A 20,653-nucleotide genomic window follows, 5' to 3' on the forward strand; every position below is an offset into this window, starting at 1 on the left:
GGGACAGAGGTAAGTTTTCTCTCTCCATGCGGTTGTTTATTATTTCAATTTAGATCCTGCCTTTCTGCACATAGCACTCAAGGCAGCTGGCAGTAATAAAAATATAAAAACAATTTTTAAAGTCAATAACAATCTCTGTAAAAGTGAATCACCAATAAAACGAAGAAGAGCAGATAAAACCAATTCTCTCTACTCCTGCATGCCTCAGATTCCTTTTTTTTTCTTCTCGAGAACTTGCGGCAACCCAACATTTGAATCGCCAAGAGCACTGTTCGCCACGCTGCCGAGGCATATCAGAGATGGGGTGAAGCAATTTCAGCAGCACAGCCCCTTCTCCCCTAAAGTAAAACAGTTTATGCAAGAAGGAGGACGAACGACTATCAGCACAATCCTAAGCACGTCTATTCAGAAATAAATCCTAATGAATTCAATGGGGCTTAACCTCAGCTAAGTGGGGTTGGAACTGCGGCAAAATCAGTAGTTTGTGGCTAACGACAGTACTTTGTCACCAATGTTATAAACTCAAATCTATAATCTAATTACCAAATGGCACCTTAAACCTAGGCTGGGGTCGCCACAATGGAATGAAAGTCTAGGCACTGTTTTCTCTGAGTTGTTGTTGTTGTTTCCATTTCTATACTGCTTTATATTTTAAAGAACAAAATGACAAAGAGGTGTACCACATGTTAAAACATCAAATAAAGCAATCCAGAATAAAACAAATTCAAGCTTCAAGCAAACTATTTCAGATCCTTCTCTAAGTTTTTGCTTTCCCCAGTTGCCAGCCTGGCATCCAGAGATCTCCACATGGTCGCAACTGGACTGCGCCAGTTCCAAAACGCACCTGGCGCCTGGTTAATTTCGACCACTGTCTGTCATCCTTCAACACGGGGGTGCTCAGAAGCAATGGCATACCTTTCCAAGTCCTGGTTTTAATTCCTCCGACACATTTAACTCCCACACCTCTTCAAAGCTATTTACAAACTTAAATAAAGCACCACCAGTGTAATCCACGATCCCAAAACTAGCAGAACCAGCAGCCCTATTTAGTCATTACTCACAGAAACAGGCAAGACAAGCGGGGCTACACTTTTAGCCCCACATCTGCTGTCCTGTGGTGCCTTCTAACTTCCAACAAGTTCAGAGCAAACCTTTAAGAAATCCTTCCAAAAGTTCAGGGTCAATGTCTGCAGTTAGTTACAGTGGACTTACAAAAGCTGGAAGAAGCTGCTCAACAACTGACAGGGGGCTAAATAAAGGCAAGGCCCTGCAACCCCTTTGTGCCCTTGTTGTCCCATCATGTGAGTACCGACTGAATGGCACTGCTTAAAACAAACTCTGTACAATTGCAACTCAGACTTTAAAAGCCTGAATCTTCAGAAGGAATTTTCTGGGCGCACATTCCACAGCACTGGGTCTACAGCAGAGCAGACTCTGGCCCCAATGGCTGCTGCCCCATAAGGACAGGATTCTGTGCACCACCTTGTGGGCCAAACTACTGAAATCTATATCCAGGTGAGAAGCCTGTTCTACCTTTACCTGGCGTTAGATGCACATTTTGGATTTTTAGCAGACGGCCAATGTAAACTCCAAACTTATGTGTGCCATCTTTTCTTCTAAGCTTGCTTCCATAGATTTATTATGTATTGACGCAAGTAATATTTCAGTTCTCCTAAGCATATCGCCAATCAAGTTCTCCAAGAGATCCTGAAAACCAGTCTTTAAAGAGATTATCGTCTCTCCCGCTCTATACTATTTGCCATCTTTTCTACAAATGAATAGGGAAAACCACCTTAAACAAAGTTGGTCCATGTAGCTTAGTACTGTTTACACTAACTGGCAAGGGATGCGAGTGGCGCTGTGGTCTAAACCACTGAGCCTCTTGGGCTTGCCGATCAGGTCAGCGGTTCGAATCGCCATGCTGGGGTGAGCTCCCACTGCTCTGTCCCAGCTGCTGCTAATCTAGCAGTTTGAAAGCATGCCAGTGCAAGTAGATAAATAGGTACTGCTGTGGCGGGAAGGTAAGCAGCGTTTCCATACGCTCTGGTTTCCGTCACGGTGTTCTGTTGCACCAGAAGCAGTTTAGTCATGCTGGCCACATGACCCAGAAAGCTGTCTGTGGACAAACACCAGCTCCCTCGGTCTGAAAGCGAGATGAGCGCCACAACCCCATAGTCGCCTTTGTACTGTACTGTACCGTCCAGGGGTCCTTTACCTGGCAGGTGCTCTTCAGCATTTCACGCAGAACACACTCCCAGCCTTACCTTGAGATTGAACCTGGGACCTTCTACATGCAAAGCAGATGCACTACCACTGAGCTGTGGCCCTTCCTCAAACTATGATGTCTAAACTACAGTTGGCAACGCCATTTCCACCAATGTGGAGGTTTGCCAGAGTTCAAAATAGACTTATGTTCGGCAAGAGCAGGAATGGGAAAACTGTGGCTCTCCAGATAGTGGTGCTAGACTCCAATTCCCACCAGTATGGTAGGGTCAGTTCTGATTAGAATTAAAATCCAGCAATATCAGGAAAGCCACAGCTTCCCCACCCCTGGATTAGAGTCTCATTTTCATTTCTGATGTGGGAAAGTCACCATTTTTAATACAGAGGACATTTCTTCTCCTCAATGTGCACCCATGTGCAACGACTACAGGTATGTCATGTTCTGAACAAGTTTAAGAAACCCACATTTTCTAAGGTATGATAAATCTCCTAACTTAAGTGTCATAAGTTTACCATGGTGAGGGTGCAGGAGAGGCAATTACCGCCTAAACATTAGCGCATGATTTTAATTGGCTACCGTTTCCATTTCAGAGCTGGCTTTTCAGACAAAGCTTTTGAAATGGAGCAGAAACAAATAAACAAGCACTGATATCTAGAGAACACGGTTGGCTGGACCCAAACAACATTAGCAGAGACAAATGGATCTGGGAACCGCCCACACCAAAGACAGTGAAATCACCCCTAATGTGAAACCTTTAATAAAAGAGATAGGTGTTAGGGACTCAGGAAGGAAGAAAAAAAATATCACACAAAAATGAGAAGTAGCATATTCCATAGATAATGGGAAGGTGCAAAGGCACTAATGTGAAAGACACAATAGAACCAGTATGGCAAAAGCAAGAGATTTGATGTATAATTAGGAGAAGGATGCACACTGATGAAATAGGAAAAGGAGTTTGAACGTCAAGCTGTAAAAGAAGCCAAAGAAAAAACACTGCTCCATTTATAAGGAGGATTACTTAGCAGGCCGGAAAGGAAAATTGCTGTTAATGCTGTCCTTCAGCGTTGCCAGAGCTATATAATTTGGTATAAAGCTGTTGCTAAAAGAGAATGAGAGACAAACGTACCAAAAAGAGAGGGATGGGGAGAAGAGGTAAAGGTGAAATGGCACCTAGCTGTATCCCTATGGAAGCAGCAACCTATGATGATCGGCGGCGGCAATGCTTTTGGCTGATCTTGGTGGCTAAAAAATGCCCACATGTTTCACCCTTCTTGGAGCAGCAGGGAACACAGCTCAACCAAATGTAGTTGCAAAGGGGAAAGAACCAAACCAAAAGGACAGGCGGAAGGTAACAGCATGGAGCACATTTGACTCTAAACATGCATGCCTTGCCAACATGTTTTCAGACTTCATGGAAAGTACTTGGTGCATCTTTCAAAAGCAAAGTTTCCAGTGTGATCTCCCCAAAGTGGATTGGGAATTTGGTGTGTGTGCACATTTGAACTTTCAACACTTTGGCTTCACTACAGCCCTGAAATGGATCAGGACCCCACACCTACTATTTACATGGAGAGAAATCTCCTGCAGAAACAGCTGGGGGTATTTCTATTAGATCAGGGTCCTCCTGTATGATGGATGTGTATATTTAGTTGAATAAACTGAATAGAGTAAAAGATTATGAGTCATTGGGGGGAGTGTGCATGTATGAACTTATTTCTAGTTGCTATTTTGTTAATATTGTTTTATTATATTTGTAAATGCCTTATTTTTCTGTTAATCATGTAATATGACTTAGGCTGTAATTGTGATGTTTAGCTTATTTTTAAATTGCTGGTTTGTTAATAGTGTTTCACAGAATGCAATTGTTTTGATGATTTGTTAATTATATGATTTATGCTGTATTTGTAATGTTCCATTATACTGTTGTTATTTATGGTTTGTAAGCCAATTTGAAGGGGAAGAAATACAATCCACTGACTTCTGGAATGATAGTCATGTTCATTGTTACAAACTCAGATATATAATCTAATTGCCAAATGACACCTTAAACCTAGGTTGTGATTGCCACAATGGAATGTCTTGGTGCCATTTTTTGTTTGCAGTGGAATTATTTATCATTTCTATACTTCTTTATATTTTATAGAACAAATCTCAAAGCAGTTCACAACACATTGAAACATCAAATAAAACAATAATTCAAGCTTCAAGAAAAATATTTCAGATCCTTCTCTACGTGACATTTTGCTTTCCCCAGTCGCCAGCCTGGCATCCAGAGATCTCCACATGGTCCCAACTGGACCTGCACCAGTCACAAAACGCACTTGGCTAATTTCTAACACTGGTCCTGTTTGTTGTGTTATCTGCAACAGACGAGTCAGCGGTTCTCAACCTGTGGGGGTCCCCAGATGTTGTTGGACTACAACTCCCATCATCCCTCCGCTCTGGCCTTGCTAGCTAGAGGTGACAGGAGTTGTAGTTCAACAACACCTGGGGACCTACAGGTTGAGAAAGGCTGGACTAAGTCTTAGAGCCCCTTTAAGATCAGCTTCATCTTTAAGGTGCCCCAACACTGTATTTTTATTTTCAGAATTCATGACCTGGTAACACTGTGATCACTGGGTAGAGAAGCAGATGCCTTGAATCAAAGAAGGAGAAAGGCATTCCTCTCTTTAATGCATCAGCAAATAAGTTATTCTTTCCACCACCTCCTACCAGAAGTGTACCCTTTGGCAAAGTGAAGCTACACAAAAACCTCCAGTAGGACAAGTGTATCCTTTTAACATTCCACGCCCAATAAGGATCTTTACAGATGCAGAGAAAGACTACTTGCAGTGTGCATCTTATTTCTTATTACGAAATAAAAATCTGAAGGCTCTATCAGGGCAAGCTGCAGTTCAAGAGAAAAGACAGTAAAACATAAGCAGCAAGTGCTCAAATGCCCTAAGGAACACGCCTATCTGGCAAGAAAGAGATTGCGGGGTCCAAAATTAAACACACAAGACTCAGAGCGAGAAGTTGGCCTGGCTCCAGCAAACGTTAAGAAAAGCTCTTATGTGGGGATTGCCACATTAACTTCAGCGTCACAGAGCTGTCTTGGAAGGTAATAAAGTGATCCACATATGTGAAGCTGCGTGTGCGCACACGTTCCTCAGGACCTGGCCAACAAAAAGGGTGTTAATTATCTCCTCAGTTGCAATATATCAAGTATCTGTAGTTAAAGTTGCTGAGGTTGCAGGCTACAGTTGGGGAATCACGTGGGATTTCGATCTATATAACAGCTGCATGTGCACCATTTAAGTCAGTGGTTCCCAAACCTTCTTCCCATAAACCGCTTGAAAATTGCTGAGGGTCTGGGTAGACCACTTAATAATTTTTCAGCCTTTTGTAGCAACTGTGGTGCACTTGCCAGATGCTTTACGATCTTCAATTGTATTTTTACAAGGCACAGACCACCTGAATGAAACTTGTGGGCCAGTATGTGAAACCCTGATTTAAGTAATCTGTGAGTTCAGTGATAATCGGTTCCAAAGTTAACAATTTCTTAGGAAACACTCATTTTTGACAGTGTGCCTTTAATTACTGGCCTTCACCAGGTTCTCCAAGTACTTACTGGGAAAACTGGGTAGGTTGAGGAGGCAACTATATTAATCCTTCAGTGATACAGAAATTCAACTAAACCTTTATGATTTCTTGACAGCTAACACACAGCCCTCTCAGTTGCCAATATCAGGCAGGTGAATGATCAACATTTGAAATCTTGTAGGAGGCCTGTTGGTTGGTTGGTTGGTTGGTTGATTGTTAAAATGGCTTCCAAGCATTTAAATGGGAGGGGGGAGTAGTGGGACTTGGGCCCTCCCCACCCCTCATTCACTTGCCAAAGTGGGTTTCTAGTAGTTTAAATCAGCTAGAAAAGGAGAGCTTCCAGATTAAATCTAAACTAAATGAGCCATATATTCCAGAAAGTTCCCTGTATTTTGAGCTAGCTGGCCACTCAACTTAGCAACCAGTGTTAGAAACTCATATATAAGCTAGGCACCAAATGGCTCCTTAAACCAGGGTTGCAGTCACCAAAACAGAATGCCTAGTTGCCTTTTGGGGGACAGACAGCTTGAAAGTCATATTTTTCAATACATTTTTTTGGTTTCTGAAATTCGTTCTGATTGTGCAAATAAAATATAACGGACAGAGTTCTACAGGATGTGTTGCTAGTGTGTGAAAACAGTCCATACCCAAGGATCCCCAGGCATGCACTTCCAAATGGTGGTGACGTCAGGCACCATTCTGGAGCCCAGGCATCTTCACTTGGTTGCAAGTGGCCAATAGTCAGGTGCAAAATGTGCCTGGCAAATTTCAAACACTGTTAGCAAGTATAAAGAATCATGTCAAAGACTGTAATATTAATCATATGTAAAGATAGAAGACAATGGACCAAATGCAGGAACATTTTGAGAGAATTCACAAAGATGAAAATCTGAGGCATTCCTCTTAAGCAACTGTTTTGGTACTTGTTTAATGATGCTCAAGTACAATTCAGATGTGCAGGTGATACCATGTGCCAGATACAGGTACATGCATATATAAATCACAGCTTTCCCCTTTAAAACGTGTGAGCATGGAGAAATTGGGTACCTGCCTCCAATACCTAGATGCAAATATGGCATCTTCCCAAACTGTCAGCGCCACTTCTCCACTGAAAAATGCTGGCAGGTCGTGATCAGGTTGCAGGGAATAAAAGGGGAAAGATGGGCTCAGGCCTTCCCACACTCATCACTGAAGACAGGGAGACTGCAAAAGTGGTGGGAAAGGGTTAAGCACTCCCACTCCTGTCTACAACTATTTCTGTACAAATCACTCTCTCTCTCTCTCAATGCTACTCTGAAAAAGAGAAATAGAGGCAGCTGGGGCTTGGAAACACGACCTGGTGACAATGTGTAGTTCCCCCACCCCCATTCTTCTTCTTTTGTATATTTTTATAACTAATTAGCAAAATATTATAACAGCTACATGTTGCTCCAGCTTAAGAAAGCAAACATTCTTCGCAAGCCCTGCAGTTTTGCAGGGTTTTCATCAGCCATCATTAAACCAGGCTAAAAAAAAAAAGAATGCAGCCTAATGGATATTTAATTTATACTCTCAGATGAGAACTCCAAGTGTTCTCCTGCAAGGCTCCAGTATTTCAGCTGTTTCCCAAAATGTCTCGATTCAGGACAACCTGCTGCTCTTCTTCTGAACTAAGCACAGCAACTCTCTAGTGCCTACTTGTGTTCAGACTTTGACACAAGTTCTTTCCCTAACTTATTTTGCAGCGTTTAGCCAACTCACTTTTTGCAAGCTACAAATGAGTATTTCTACTTCTTTTCCATCTGCAGAAGAGCTATGACCTATTACTACCACTGCACATTGATTCAGAGTCGGTGCTTCTGTGGTTACCTCGACAAAAGACCTTACAATCTATTATGTGTTAGACAAGACAGAGGTGGAAGGGAGAGGTTACGGATGGAGAAACTGTGATTGAGAAAGAGGTTTGCTAGAGCAGTCAATGAAGGGAGATGAAGGAGTTGCTCGAAGGAGGCGCAGGAGGCAGAGGGAACAGAATGAAAGAAGGAACAGAGAGGAAAAAGCAAAGAGTAACTCAGGGGTCAGCAACCTATGGATCATTGGCCACAAGTGGCCCACGGGGATTGTTTAAATGGCCCACGAGCTGCCCCCGAACCAAGCCGCCCACCCGGTGAGTCCCCGCGCGCTGCGCTAAACCGGTGAAGCGCAGTACAGGGACTCGCTTCCGCAGTGCCAGAAATTGTGGGTGCATGCGCGATCCAGCCCACAGAGGGATTTCCCCTGGAGTGAAGCAGCCCAGGCGAGGTAAACATTGCTGACCCCTGGAGTAACAATAGACTACGTAGAGCAGCCTTTCTCAACCTGTGGGTCCCCAGATGTTGTTGAACTACAACTCCCAGCACCCCTAGCTAGCAAGGCCAGAGGTCAGGGATGATGGGAGTTGTAGTCCAACATCTGGGGACCCACAGATTGAGAACCGCTGACATAGAGAAAGTGAAAGAGGTGGAGAAATTATACACACACCTATATGACACCCTATAACATAAAAAGTACTCTTTATTTATTTACAATAAATAAGTAAAAAATTAACTGGCATTCCAAGTAAATAAATATAAAGGAAAATAAAACAATTAAGTCGGAGGACCTACATAAATACCACACAGAAAGCACAGCAGACACATTCCAAATTAAAACAGTGTTTGAAAAAGAGCCTGAGGCTAAGGTATTTAAAGGTCTGGATGAACAAAGAGGTCTTCACCTGGCCCAGGAAAGACCATGACACCAGGCAGGTCTCCCAGGCAAGGTTATTTCACAACCTCTCACTGGTGGTTACCCGCCACAATTCATTTGCAGCAAGAACTTCCAGGTTCAGGGAGATACGTGGAAGGATTGAAGCAGCAGATCTGTGAGGAGTAGCCAAAGTACAGAGAGCTGACGGAAAAGGATATTGTGATCACAGCAATTGGAGAAAGATGGATTTAGCAGAGGCATTTCAAACTGACTGGAGAAAAGGAGAGACAGCAGGAGGGGAGGCAAGCAAGGAGGCAATTTTATTTTATGTATTGGTTTTATTTCAAGCGCTGATACCTGTACAGAGCCCTCTCGACTGGGCAAGTTAATCTAAACTAAATAATGTTTGTTCTGGCTGGCTGAACTAACTGGTCCCAGCGGAGGGTCTATATCAACTTTGCCTTCCCAATACAGAAGTATTTGAAGCGAGTGGGAGAAGAGTTATCACAATTAAGGGATAACTAAATGGGCATTTATCTCTTTCTATATTGTAGCAGGAGGAGGCTGGAACTGGGGCGAGCTGACAAGTTGTGAGTTATTTATAGTAGAGCCACAGCCAAGAAGTTGGACATCTTGGCTTTCACTCGTTTAGAATGTGGGCTCCCAGAACATGACTCTTGTTTAATAGTATGAAAAGATGTCCCTTCCCAAAGCCTTTTGATGAGCCAGGCTACAAATCTAAAACTCTTGCCCAAGCCAGAGTGGCTGGGGAAACCCAGCCAGATAGGCATGGTATAAATAATAAATTATTATTATTATTATTATTATTATTATTATTATTATTATTATTAAACAAGTTAGCTACCGCTAGATTTTCCCTACACTAGGGCTGGGTGATATCTGCTTTCCAACATCGTAATATCTTGCTAGCTAAACTTCGCAGTATGGCGGTATATTAAGATGTCAGAAAGGAGGCGGGGAGGAAGAAAGCAGTTGCTGGTCAGAAATGTTAGGCATCACCTTGCAACAGCTTCTGCCTCTTCCTGGCAAGGCTAGGTGGGCGGTGCCGCGCCAGGTGGAGTGCTCACTCCTACGATAGGCTCGCTGCGGCACGGTCCCGCTTGGCGCAAGGAGGAACAGAGGGAGGAGGTAGCCTGCCAGTGCTTGTGCAGCCAGGGAAATAAATGAAGGCATTGGCTGGCTGGCTGGCTGGCTGGCAAGCCACACTTTTTAGGCTGGCGGCTGGGCTGCGGAGGGAGGGAGTGGGTTAGCAGAGGCGACTATCATGTGGCCTGATTGAAGTGTGTGGTGTTGGCTGTGAGCAGGGCTGGGGGGATTCGGGATACACTGCCGGATCGGAAATTCTGAAATCAGTCTCATGATTTTAACTTTAAATTGTGGTTTCAGGCAATGTATTGATACCTCGCCCAGGCCTACCCTGCACTAGTGAGAATACGTGCAGTGCTCCTTGAGAATTCGCACATCTCCAATTCTCTAGGACTAGGAGCATTTCCACATCTAAATGCAGTGTAGAAGGCAAGTAGAAACTCAAGAAGAATGCATCCTTGGCAAATAGCTTTCTAGCCTTTCTGAAATACTGTATTTTTGCTCTATAAGACTCACTTTTTCCCTCCTAAAAAGTAAGGGGAAATGTGTGTGCGTCTTATGGAGCGAATGCAGGCTGCGCAGCTATCCCAGAAGCCAGAATAGCAAGAGGGATTGCTGCTTTCACTGCGCAGCGATCCCTCTTGTTGTTCTGTCTTCTGAGATTCAGAATATTTTTTTTCTTGTTTCCCTTCTCCAAAAACTAGGTGCGTCTTATGGTCTGGTGCGTCTCATAGAGCGAAAAATACGGTATGTATGAGTCACAACAGAAATCATTCCCAGTCAGGGTTGGTTTTTTATTTTGGTTGGTTTGTTGTTGTTTTTTTGCCTGTTTACATATTTTAATGGAATGCAGAATCACCCTGCTTTTCGCTAAAAAAGAGATCCTGGACAGGTATAGAAGAGCACACACACACACACCTTGCCAATACAGCCACTTGTATGACACAGGATGGCTTGAATGGTTAATCTGTCATGCTACTTATCCCTCAATCTTATCTTTCAACTGTTCCCAGACAGCGGATGAGTAGCTATTGGTAAGAGAACGGTAGCCCCCAACAGCAGGCCAATATGTAGGGGTGGGATCACACCCTGTAGGCGGAGCTCACTGCAGGGACACTACAACAGGCCTTAGTAGCCACCATTATTTTTCCTCTGACCAACAATTCCCGCCCATGCATTTTTCATTTATCCTACCCAGTGTAAGCGCTATAATATCATGCAACTTAGTAGTGAGGGTTGCCATCATAACTCACAGTAGTCAGGGAGAGGACAGCACTTAGAAGTCACCATTATGTTAGGCCAGTAGTAATGAGCAGGAGAAAAGGAAGTTTAGCGTGTAAAGCTTTTTTTCCTTTTTTCTTTTTTTAAAAAAGTTAGCAAACATTTAAGAGCCTCTGGTGTTGTCTCATTTGCAGGCCACAATGTATCTAGCGCTCTACTGCCTAAAGCAATTTAATTAGCCCTTGATCTCACAATAAGAGGCAAGCAACAAAACACTTGATTTTTCTGTAGCACAGACCCCTCAAGAACAGTGGCACAAAATGCAGAACTTTGGAAAGGGGTGGCATGGGATCTTACTACTCTATTAGATCCATCAGACAAGTCACACCACCAAAGCCATGCCCTAAAACGTGAACTGATGCTAGTTACTTAGCAAATCCAAAACAACAACTGCTGCTGATTACTTAGCAAATCCATTTACTAAGCAAATACCCAGGGGCGGAGGACCTCTGGCCTGCAGGCTTCTCCACTGGGCCCACAAGAGGGCCAAACATATTTAACACCTGGCAGGTGTGAGGCAGGTGTAGACACAGGTGGGCCGAAAGGGGGTCTGCAACCACTAATCAGTAGTAGCACCACCACTATCAAAGTTTTATGCAAAGCCCCATGCAAGACCTGATTTGCAAGACCTGAAAATCAGCTGTTCATCAGTGTTTGCAAAATGCAGTGCCTTTGCCAACACGCAGTTTGACCTCTAACTGCTTTGGAAAAAAGTGGGTCATCTAATGTCATTGTGACATCAGTTGACTGGCATGTGGGCAACCCTGCCCTCTTGTCAAACGGCCAGTAAAGAGTAGGGGTCATAAGGATCCAGCCCACCAACAGAATGCACTTCCCCATCTTTGACTTATGCCGTATCTACTTACTATGGTTTGCTGCTTGTATATCCAAGGGGAGCCCTAATTACACAGACACAAAAAGAATCAAACTATACACATCTGTTAAGTTAACCATAAGCAGAACTATAGGATTTGATCCAATCCATTTATTGTATTTAGGGGGGTGGGGGTGGATGTATAATCGAGTGAACAAAGCAGTCAATAGATTAAAGCTCACCTCAGCTACATTTGGGTGCAATACTAAGTCACAAAATAGCATATGCTTAAGCACACCGGGCAGGACACAAGTGGCGCTGTGGGTAAAACCTCAGTGCCTAGGACTTGCTGATCGTAAGGTCGGCGGTTCGAATCCCAGCGGTGGGGTGAGCTCCCGTCGCTCGGTCCCAGCTCCTGCCCACCTAGCAGTTCGAAAGCACCCCTAAGTGCAAGTAGATAAATAGGTACCGCTTTATAGCGGGAAGGTAAACGGCGTTTCCGTGTGCGGCACTGGTGCTTGCTCGCTAGTTGCAGCTTCATCACGCTGGCCACGTGACCCGGAAGTGTCTTCGGATGGCGCCGGCTCCCAGCCTCTTGAGCGAGATGAGTGCGCAACCCTAGAGTCGGTCACGACTGGCCTGTCCGGGCAGGGGTACCTTTACCTTTTTAAGCACACCGGGCGCAAACTGTGTGGTGAGGCATGCAGGTTGGAGTGCTCCAGTTTCACACCTCCTTCAGTCAAGCAAACCACAGAACAGATAGTTCAGCATTGCACCTGAACCAGCAGGTGTTTCTCCCAAACAAACCACAACTGGGAAGCCAAGGGAAAAACTATGGCTTCCCAATCGTAGCTGATCTGGAGAGAAACTTCCAAGTGCTGGTTTGGATGCAATGCTATAAACCAGCTGCTCTGTGGTAAGAGAGGAGCAAAGTGGGGGAGCTTAAGCTGCAGGCACCAGCACACAGCTTGTGCACAGTATTTTAAACAGACCATCCTATGCGGCTTAGCACTGTGTCTGAACACAGCAACTTTGTGGTCTTGAGTAAAGTCACTTATCTCTCAACCTCCATTTCCTATCTAGAAAAGGCAAGCAGCAACAACCTCCCCTCCCAGGTCTCTTGGAAGTGCAAAGGCTATGGAGCAGTTTGAATTATTAGAAGCATTCTCAGATTGATAAATAGCAGGAAGCACTAGCAGCAGGGCAGGCCTTATTTTTCACCGCAAATTTGCTTGAATTTCAGTTACAAGAACCATCTTAGCAAAACTGTATTCACATGGCTTAGCATAAGTTCTTGCAAATTAGATGGCAGCTCCTAAAAAAAAAATTGTAGTCTGCCTTTCCATATACAGTGATACCTCGGGTTACATACGCTTCAGGTTACAGACTCCGCTAACCCAGAAATAGTAAGAACTTTGCTTAAGGGTTAAGAAATTTGCTTCAGGATGAGAACAGAAATCGTGCTCCAGCGGCATGGCAGCAGCTGGAGGCCCCATTAGCTAAAGTGGTGCTTCAGGTTAAGAACAGTTTCAGGTTAAGAATGGACCTCCGGAACGAATTAAGTACTTAACCCGAGGTGCCACTGTATATAGGTTAGTTATATCTATCACATCAATGGCTTAGATAAACTACTGTTTTAGATTTCACAAACGCTTCCTTGCCCAATCACCTGCCTTTAGCCGCTGGCTGAGTTACTATGGTACATAACACATTCAAAAATATTTTGTTCTGAAGTTCGGGATGGGGGGGGCAAGGATCATCCCGTCAATTTTGGCATGCTAGGGTCTAATAGATCAGTGGAAGGGACAATCTGGATTATACTGTCCCTCAATCTGGACTCAACAACCACCTAAAATGGTGGTGGTTCTCAAAGTATAAGGCAAACCTTCCAGAGGAGGTCACGTTCTTCCCCAACGCCTCCTGACTTACATCACTGGCATTCACTGACCAATTCTCCATTAAAGCAGCTTGCTCAACTGCTCAGGGCAATTGTTAGAGATTACAAATGTGGACAGGTGTCTAACCTGTCTATGTTGCTGGGCTGTATCATTTCAGACTGCGGATGAGGATTAAATGCCTGAATGCTTCCCCGGAAGAAAATACTCTACAACACATTCAGAACTATTATATCAGGGAAGAGATTATAAGCTAGTCTTCTCCCTGACACGCTTGCACTGAATGTAAAGGGCCTATTCTTTTAAGCGGGAGAGTATTCAAACATTTGATTTTACAGTCTCAAATGGTACAGCACAGAAGCAGATAAAGCATGTGAAACTTCTACAATAGCTCTCTGCATCAGGTGTTAAAAGGAAAGCATTTGAGGCGAGTTTCTGTTCCAAGCAGTGTTAGGAACTCAGATAAATAAGCTAATCGCCAAATAGCAGCTTAAACCTAGGTTACAGTTGCCACAACAGAATGTCTAAGCCCCATTGCCCCCCATGAAATTTATTCTGCTTTTCATTTCTATACCATTTGATATTTTAAAGAAAAAAATCTCAAAGCAGTTTACACACAGCACATTAATACATCAAATAAAACAATCCAGGGGGAAAAAACAAATTCAAGATAAAATATTTCAGATCCTTCTCTAAGGGGCATTTTGCTTTCCATATATATATATATATATATATATATATATATATATATATATCCAGGTGCCCCATAGCAGAAGTACCCTAGGAAGCCAGTGTGATGTAGTGGCTGGACTAGGACCTGGCTTAATCCCTACTCAGTCATGAAAATCACTGGGTGACCTTGGGCCAGTCATAACCTCCTAACCTACCTCACAGGGTCATTGTAGGGATTGACTGAGGAGAGGAGTGAACCATGTACCCCCTGGAGAAAAAGGTAGGATATTAATGCAATAAATAAGGTCTTCTGCTTAAGAAAGCTGGAGAGGCCAGCCAGCTGGAGATGTCAGTCGCCAACCTGGCAACCAGAGATCTCCATGTGGTCACAACTGGAGCAGCTCCAGTCAGAAAACGTGCCTGGGGAGTTTCTAACACAAATTCCAACATCCTCTTAACCCCCTGCCCCATCCTTTTCTTACAGTATGTTTGGAGAAGGGTGAGAGTTGCCACCCAGCAAGTCAGACACCTTCAGTTTGGTCTGTTATGTACCTTGGAATGTTTAGGCAACCGACACTGATCTGTTTCCTAATATGCCAAAGGGAATTCTACATTCTCTAGGCCAACTGCCTTCCCACTTTGAATACATTTTTGAATTATGCTTTGGTAGTTGTAAGCCCACCATTTTACAACACAGCTTTTAGCTTGGAACATCCCTGACTCATTAAGCGGTCCACAGAACAGGCAACCTACTCCTGTACAGCAGCCATTATTCCAGACCTTTTAAGACAGTCCTCCAAATAACTTTACCGAATTACTAGTTCACACTATTTTTTCCCCACTAGCTTTGCTGCCCACACATGTCAATGTTAATGATGTTTGGCTGAAAAGAAAATAAGAACCACTTTACAAAACTTCCCTGCCTGATCACTTGGAAGCAATTCATACCCATCATGGGCGCCTAGCTGAGTGGCTATTTTTAAAAAACCCTGCTTTTAACTTATCACTCCCACCCTCTCTGCATGCCATGCAGTTGGTAACTTACCCATAAATCCCCTCACAGCTTGGTGAGAAATGCTGACAAGAGTGATTTGGCATGATCCTAGCACATCATCATCTCTTCCATCAACTCCTTGTTCCAGTAACACTTTACTCTTAGGTTTCTCTCTACTCTCACCCACTTCCAAACATAACTGACTGAGCTAAGCTTTCTCCAAAGAAGTATGCCAAAATACCATGGTAAGGCACACTGAGAGATTTCACACTCACATCTTAGTTAAGGTCCTCTTCCCAGAAGTACCATCAGAGCCTAAGTCTCAAAATATTTAGCAAGTGATGGATGATCTTCGTTTAGCCAAGTGGTCATATGAATGAGTAACGAACGTGCTTTTAACAGGTGTGGGTTTGGGGGGTTTTCGTGGAGGGTATGCCCAAATGGAGCCTTTTTAATATTAAATGCTGTTATACATTCAGAACTTTTGGGGACTGGGTGGCTTAAAAGTCTAAAATCTCCTGATTATCAGTTTGCTTTGCACACAACCCTTTATTAAGTACACTCAGTTGCTTATTTTGGTTGTGCCTCCAGATAGTTTGAAAACAGTTTGGATGAGTTACATAGGTGCTACAACAATATAAGCAAGGCAGCACTTTTGTAAGTTTAAAAAAGGCACAGCAACAACAAAGACTGGAGGTGCTGACAACTTCTGCATGTGATGGTTTGTCCAGACGTTACGATGGTCAGTTTCAATACAGGAGAAGAGATTCCTATGCCTTCAGTAGCTGCAGAGCAGAAAAACTTTCAGCAGCTGCAGCTTTACCCATTACTACAATACTGTGACAGCTGAAGCTGCAAAAAATTCTCCCTCATATGCAACTACCACACAACACAGGAGCCACTTTTGATTCTTAATCTAGTTAGTCCATTTATCTGTTCTCTCAGACCTCTGGGAGTAATAGTGAAATAACTATTATGCCTCTCTCCTTTTCTTCCTTTCAGAATCGAACTCACTGCACCGCATTCATCATGAAAATTATCACTCTTTACTGGATCAATGAATGGGGCGGCAAAGTATACGAAAAGGGCCTCTATTTTGTTTTCTAACTCTCTCCACCTCAAAAGCTCTCTAAGTTTTCAAAAGTAAACTTACACATTCCACAACTCCATCTGACTTGTGTAGTGGAGGAGATTTTAGAACAAGAGAGGGAACTCGAAAGCCAACTCATGTAAACCTGTCACAGGGAACACCCACCCATTCATTGGCATGATCTCTGATCCTAAAGTTTCCGATCCCTACAAACAAACAAAAAAACAAAAACTTGATGCTATCATTACCATTTTAACAGGTGTGCGAAGTAGAAGCCCTTACCCACAGACTACCTGGCTTTTTTCTCCCCCACCCTCCAGGCCTTTACCAGTGATTTCACACCATGTCTCCCAAATCCAAAACCAAAACTCATTGGACCATACAAGATCCCAGTCAAGGTTTCAAGGATCAAACGCCACCACTCCAGACAATTCCTTTATTAAGAGATCTATCTCTCCCAACCACTTTTTCCATCATTCAGTTAGAGGGGGTGGGGGTGTATCAGAAGGATGGAGCTCTTACCTGTTGGCCTCAGTAAGTAACTTCTGCCACTTTGTTGGCTATCAGAATAATCAGGGGTGGTAGGCCAGTGACCCAGGCAGGTGAGGTGAGTGGGGTATTAACGTAGGCAAAAAAAGACAACCCCCTCCCTCTCTACTCCACCATCATTCCTGGCCCCCTTCTTCCTTTCCCCTTGTGAAAGCTTAGCAACAGCACTCGCGGCTCACTATTTGGCAGCATGTCTCCTCTTGCAATTCTTTCCCCCTTGCGCAGCTGCGGAGGATCATTATTCCGCAAGGCCCCTGCAGCAACATTATGCGCAAGCGCAACAGGAAAGGGATAGGAGGTGCGGGAGGGGGGAGAGGAGATGGGAGAAGGGAAGCCAGGAAGCTGCAGGATGTGGCTGTTGCCCTTCCACTCCCCTTTGCGCAGGCGCAGTGGGGCGGCGTGCTACAAAACTTTTCGCGCCGCATGCGTGCCCTGGACCTCACCTGCGCCTCCTTCTCCCGCACGACGCCGAGTGCACAGTAAGGCGCCTGCGCAGCTCCCCGGCAACCGTTTGAACCTAAGGCGCATGCGCCTGCGGTTCCAGCGGCACAGAAACCACACAGCGCGCGCATGCGCACCTCTCGCCCGAGGCTTCTTTCTCTCTGCCCCGCCCATTCTCCCTGCGTCAGGCCTTTCCAGCTCATTATCTTGCGGCCGGTCGCCCGCGGCCGTTAATATACGTCTCCCTTTGTCCCTACGGCACGGCGAACCACATCCGTCGCCCTTTCCACCTCACCTGACAGCGATATGCGGTAGCTGCGACCGTCCCCTTGTGGTCTCCTCATAGCGCCCTGACCTGACACATCCGGGACTCTCCCGTGACGTCGCCACGACGCTTCATTCCCTCAACAGGAGGAGGGGAGGCATTGCGCATGCGCCGCAAGGGACCTTCCCTGGAAAGAAAAATTGGCGGGAAAAACAGCAATTCGTCGAAATGCTGATTTGAGATTAACGGGGTGGGGAAGCATAAAGGAGAGGTGCGGCAGGCGGACGGTGCACAGTTGTTCCTCAGATGCGTTTAAAACCCCTGGCTTCCTATTCTGAGTGACTACACGTGTTGTGTACGAGTTACATATGTCAAAAGCACAACTATTTAAGTGCAGACCCTCCAACATTTCTCTGATAAAAATAGGGTCGTCCTATTCTATTTCTTCTATTAATATTATGAAAATTTATTTGGTTTTTCAAATTAAAATTTTACAGTCACATATCCAACATACAACATAAAAACAAGATGCCAAAGAATCTGGACTTTCTTCCTACCCTTTGGGGGTCCTGTTGTTAGTCATTTCCTCCTGTATTGTTTATAATAATCCAAATCTTTTACATCTCCAATATATCCAAAATTCACCATTAAACTAAAAGTGTCATTCCAATCCTGCTAACGATTTAAACTGTTTACAATGCTTTTTAAGATAAATTATAAATTTTCCCAATTCCTTGTTAAAATTTTGGTCTTCATGATTTCTGATTCTTCTGGTCATTTTTGCCATTTCGGCATAGTTCTTTAACTTAAATTGCCATTCTTCTCTGGTAGGGACTTTATCTTATTATTATTATTACACCCTGCCCATCTGACTGGGTTGGCCCAGCCACTCCAGGCAGCTTCCAACGTATATAAAAGCATTAAAAATTGAAGCATAAAAAAAAATCCCTATACAGAGCTGCCCTCAGATTGTAGCCTTATGAGGCTTTGCCCTCGGGTGGGAAAAAGTATTGCACCCGGGGAGGGAGTGGGAGTCAAACAGACACTCACGGAATAGTTTCAGAGAAAAAGCTTTATTTCTACCATCCATGAACTGGTTGAAGGAGCAAGTGTGATAGATTCACAAAACAAGCACAAGTTCACAGTCATTTGCACAGAGCATATATTCCCCTTCCAGTTCCCTCCCCTTTCTCCTCCTCTTCAAGAGTCCTGCCCCGTGATGTGTTTCCTGAGCATGAACAGAAAGCTCCTGTCTTGGAACTCTGGTGGGGGGGGTGACTTTGGGCCTAGGTGGGGTCACCTGTCCTCACCTCCTTCAAGATGTCTTCTAAAGGTTGTATAGTTACTTATCTCCTTGGCTGGGGGGGGGGTGCATAACTCCATCCCCCCCCCAACATTTCTCCGATAAAAATAGGGACGTCCTAAAGAAAAGTGGGACATTGTGGGATCGGCTTCCCAGGACGGCTTCTGTAAATCCAGGATTGTCCCTGGAAAATAGGGACACTTGGAGGGTCTGGTCACATACTTTGTGGACAGCTACTTTGTGGACAGCCTCTGTTAGTGCATCACATTCCCAAAGTCAGAGCAGATGAGCCAATGGTAACTGAAGAAATAGGAAACGGCAGAAGCGCCCGCCCCCCCTTTCTGACTTCATTTAACGCTTCCACAAATGACAATATTTTGGAGGTCCCAAGTCGCAAGGTGGTTAGATTGGTCTCAACTAGGGCCAGGGCCTTTTCAGTACTGGCCCCGACTTGGTGGAACGCTCTGTCACAAGAGACTAGGGCCATCTTTCTGCAGGGCCTGCAAGACAGAGCTGTTCCGCCTGGCCTTTGGTTTGGACTGAGTCTGACCCTTATGTTTCCCTCCCCTTATGGTTTAGATCTATGGGCTACTTTTAAAATGAGGCTGCATTTTAAATTGCATTTTAATCTGTATTTTAAATTGGTTCCCCCCCCCCCATTATGTTTTTACTGTAATTTTTACTTATGTTAGCCACCCTGAGCCCGGATCTGGCCGGGGAGAGCAGGGTATAAATAAAAATTATTATTATTATTATTAATGCAAAAGGAGAGACCAGAATTCCAATCCTCCTCTAAATCATAGAATTGTGGAATTGGAAGGGACCCTGTGAGTCATCTAATCCAGCCCCCTGCAATGCAGGAATCTCAACTAAAGCATCCATGACCAGTGGCGTAGCCTGGGGGGTGCAGGGGGGCCGGGCGCACCGGGCGCAACATCTGGGGGTTAGGGTTAGGGGGCGCAAATCCACGGGTTAGGGGGCGCAAATTACTTGCCTTGCCCCGGGTGCTGACAACCCACGCTACGCCACTGTCCATGACAGATGGCCAGGCCATCCAATCTCTGCTTAAAAACCTCCAGTGAAGGAGAGCCCTCTTTGTGTGTGCAGAAGAGCCCCCATACCAAAGTGTGGAACAGTGAGTGACCTTTTCATACTGTGATTGCAGGGAAAGAAGCTGTGCTCTTTCAATGGGCAAGCAGCTCTTGTCAGAAATAAATGTATGGTTGCCGCTGGCAACATGGTGTGTTTATGAATTCCTGCTTTTAATCCATGAAGCAGACGGTTTAGGAGCAAAAGGAGTCCTTTGATTCTGAATTCTGAGACTCATGAGCAACCTGTATCAAATTAAACCACAAAGGTACTGCCTACGCAGCATGGGCTTTTGAATGAAACTTTGACGGGGTTAAAGATGCAGACTTTCAAGGTGCCCACAGGCAATATTTAATTCTTCTAAGGTAGGATACTGCAGGTTGTTGGTTTTCTTTTTAACAGCAGGCTTCTTAACTCCACCTTGTGCTTACTATTACAATTGCTGTTCTTCCTAAAATGAAATAGGTGAATCAATCTTATTATTGTTCTCATATTACAGATCAGGAAACTGAGATTGAGAAACTGGATAAATCTACCCTGCCTTGTTCTTGAGCCTGTAGTGGAAATTCCACCAATCTTTCTCCGGTTCTCATATGTGGGAGAATATCTACTGAGGAAGGGCAGAGAGCATAAAATGCTTA

General features: G+C 44.4%; 1 protein-coding gene and 1 long non-coding RNA gene across 6 annotated transcripts in view; one reads left to right on the plus strand and one right to left on the minus strand.

Annotated features, from left to right (window-relative positions):
- The window catches only part of SPOP (speckle type BTB/POZ protein), a 47,812-nt gene extending 30,032 nt beyond the window's left edge, over window positions 1–17,780 (minus strand). The window contains exon 1 of one of the 5 annotated variants that reach the window (XM_081884303.1): window positions 17,651–17,780. The gene's annotated coding sequence lies outside the window, so the exon portion shown is untranslated. Of the gene's footprint in view, window positions 1–16,887; window positions 17,265–17,357; window positions 17,407–17,650 lie in introns of those variants that run through there. The other 4 variants (XM_081884305.1, XM_081884307.1, XM_081884306.1 and 1 more) reach the window with 4 other exon arrangements.
- Window positions 15,328–16,444, plus strand: LOC309354432. The gene is made up of 2 exons (XR_014162293.1): window positions 15,328–15,520; window positions 16,278–16,444. It is a non-coding gene; the product is annotated as an uncharacterized lncRNA (long non-coding RNA).
- Window positions 17,781–20,653: the final 2,873 nt, after the last annotated feature.

The sequence above is a fragment of the Podarcis melisellensis genome, assembly GCF_964234715.1.
Source record: "Podarcis melisellensis genome assembly, chromosome: 13".
Classification (NCBI taxonomy): Eukaryota; Metazoa; Chordata; class Lepidosauria; order Squamata; family Lacertidae; genus Podarcis; species Podarcis melisellensis.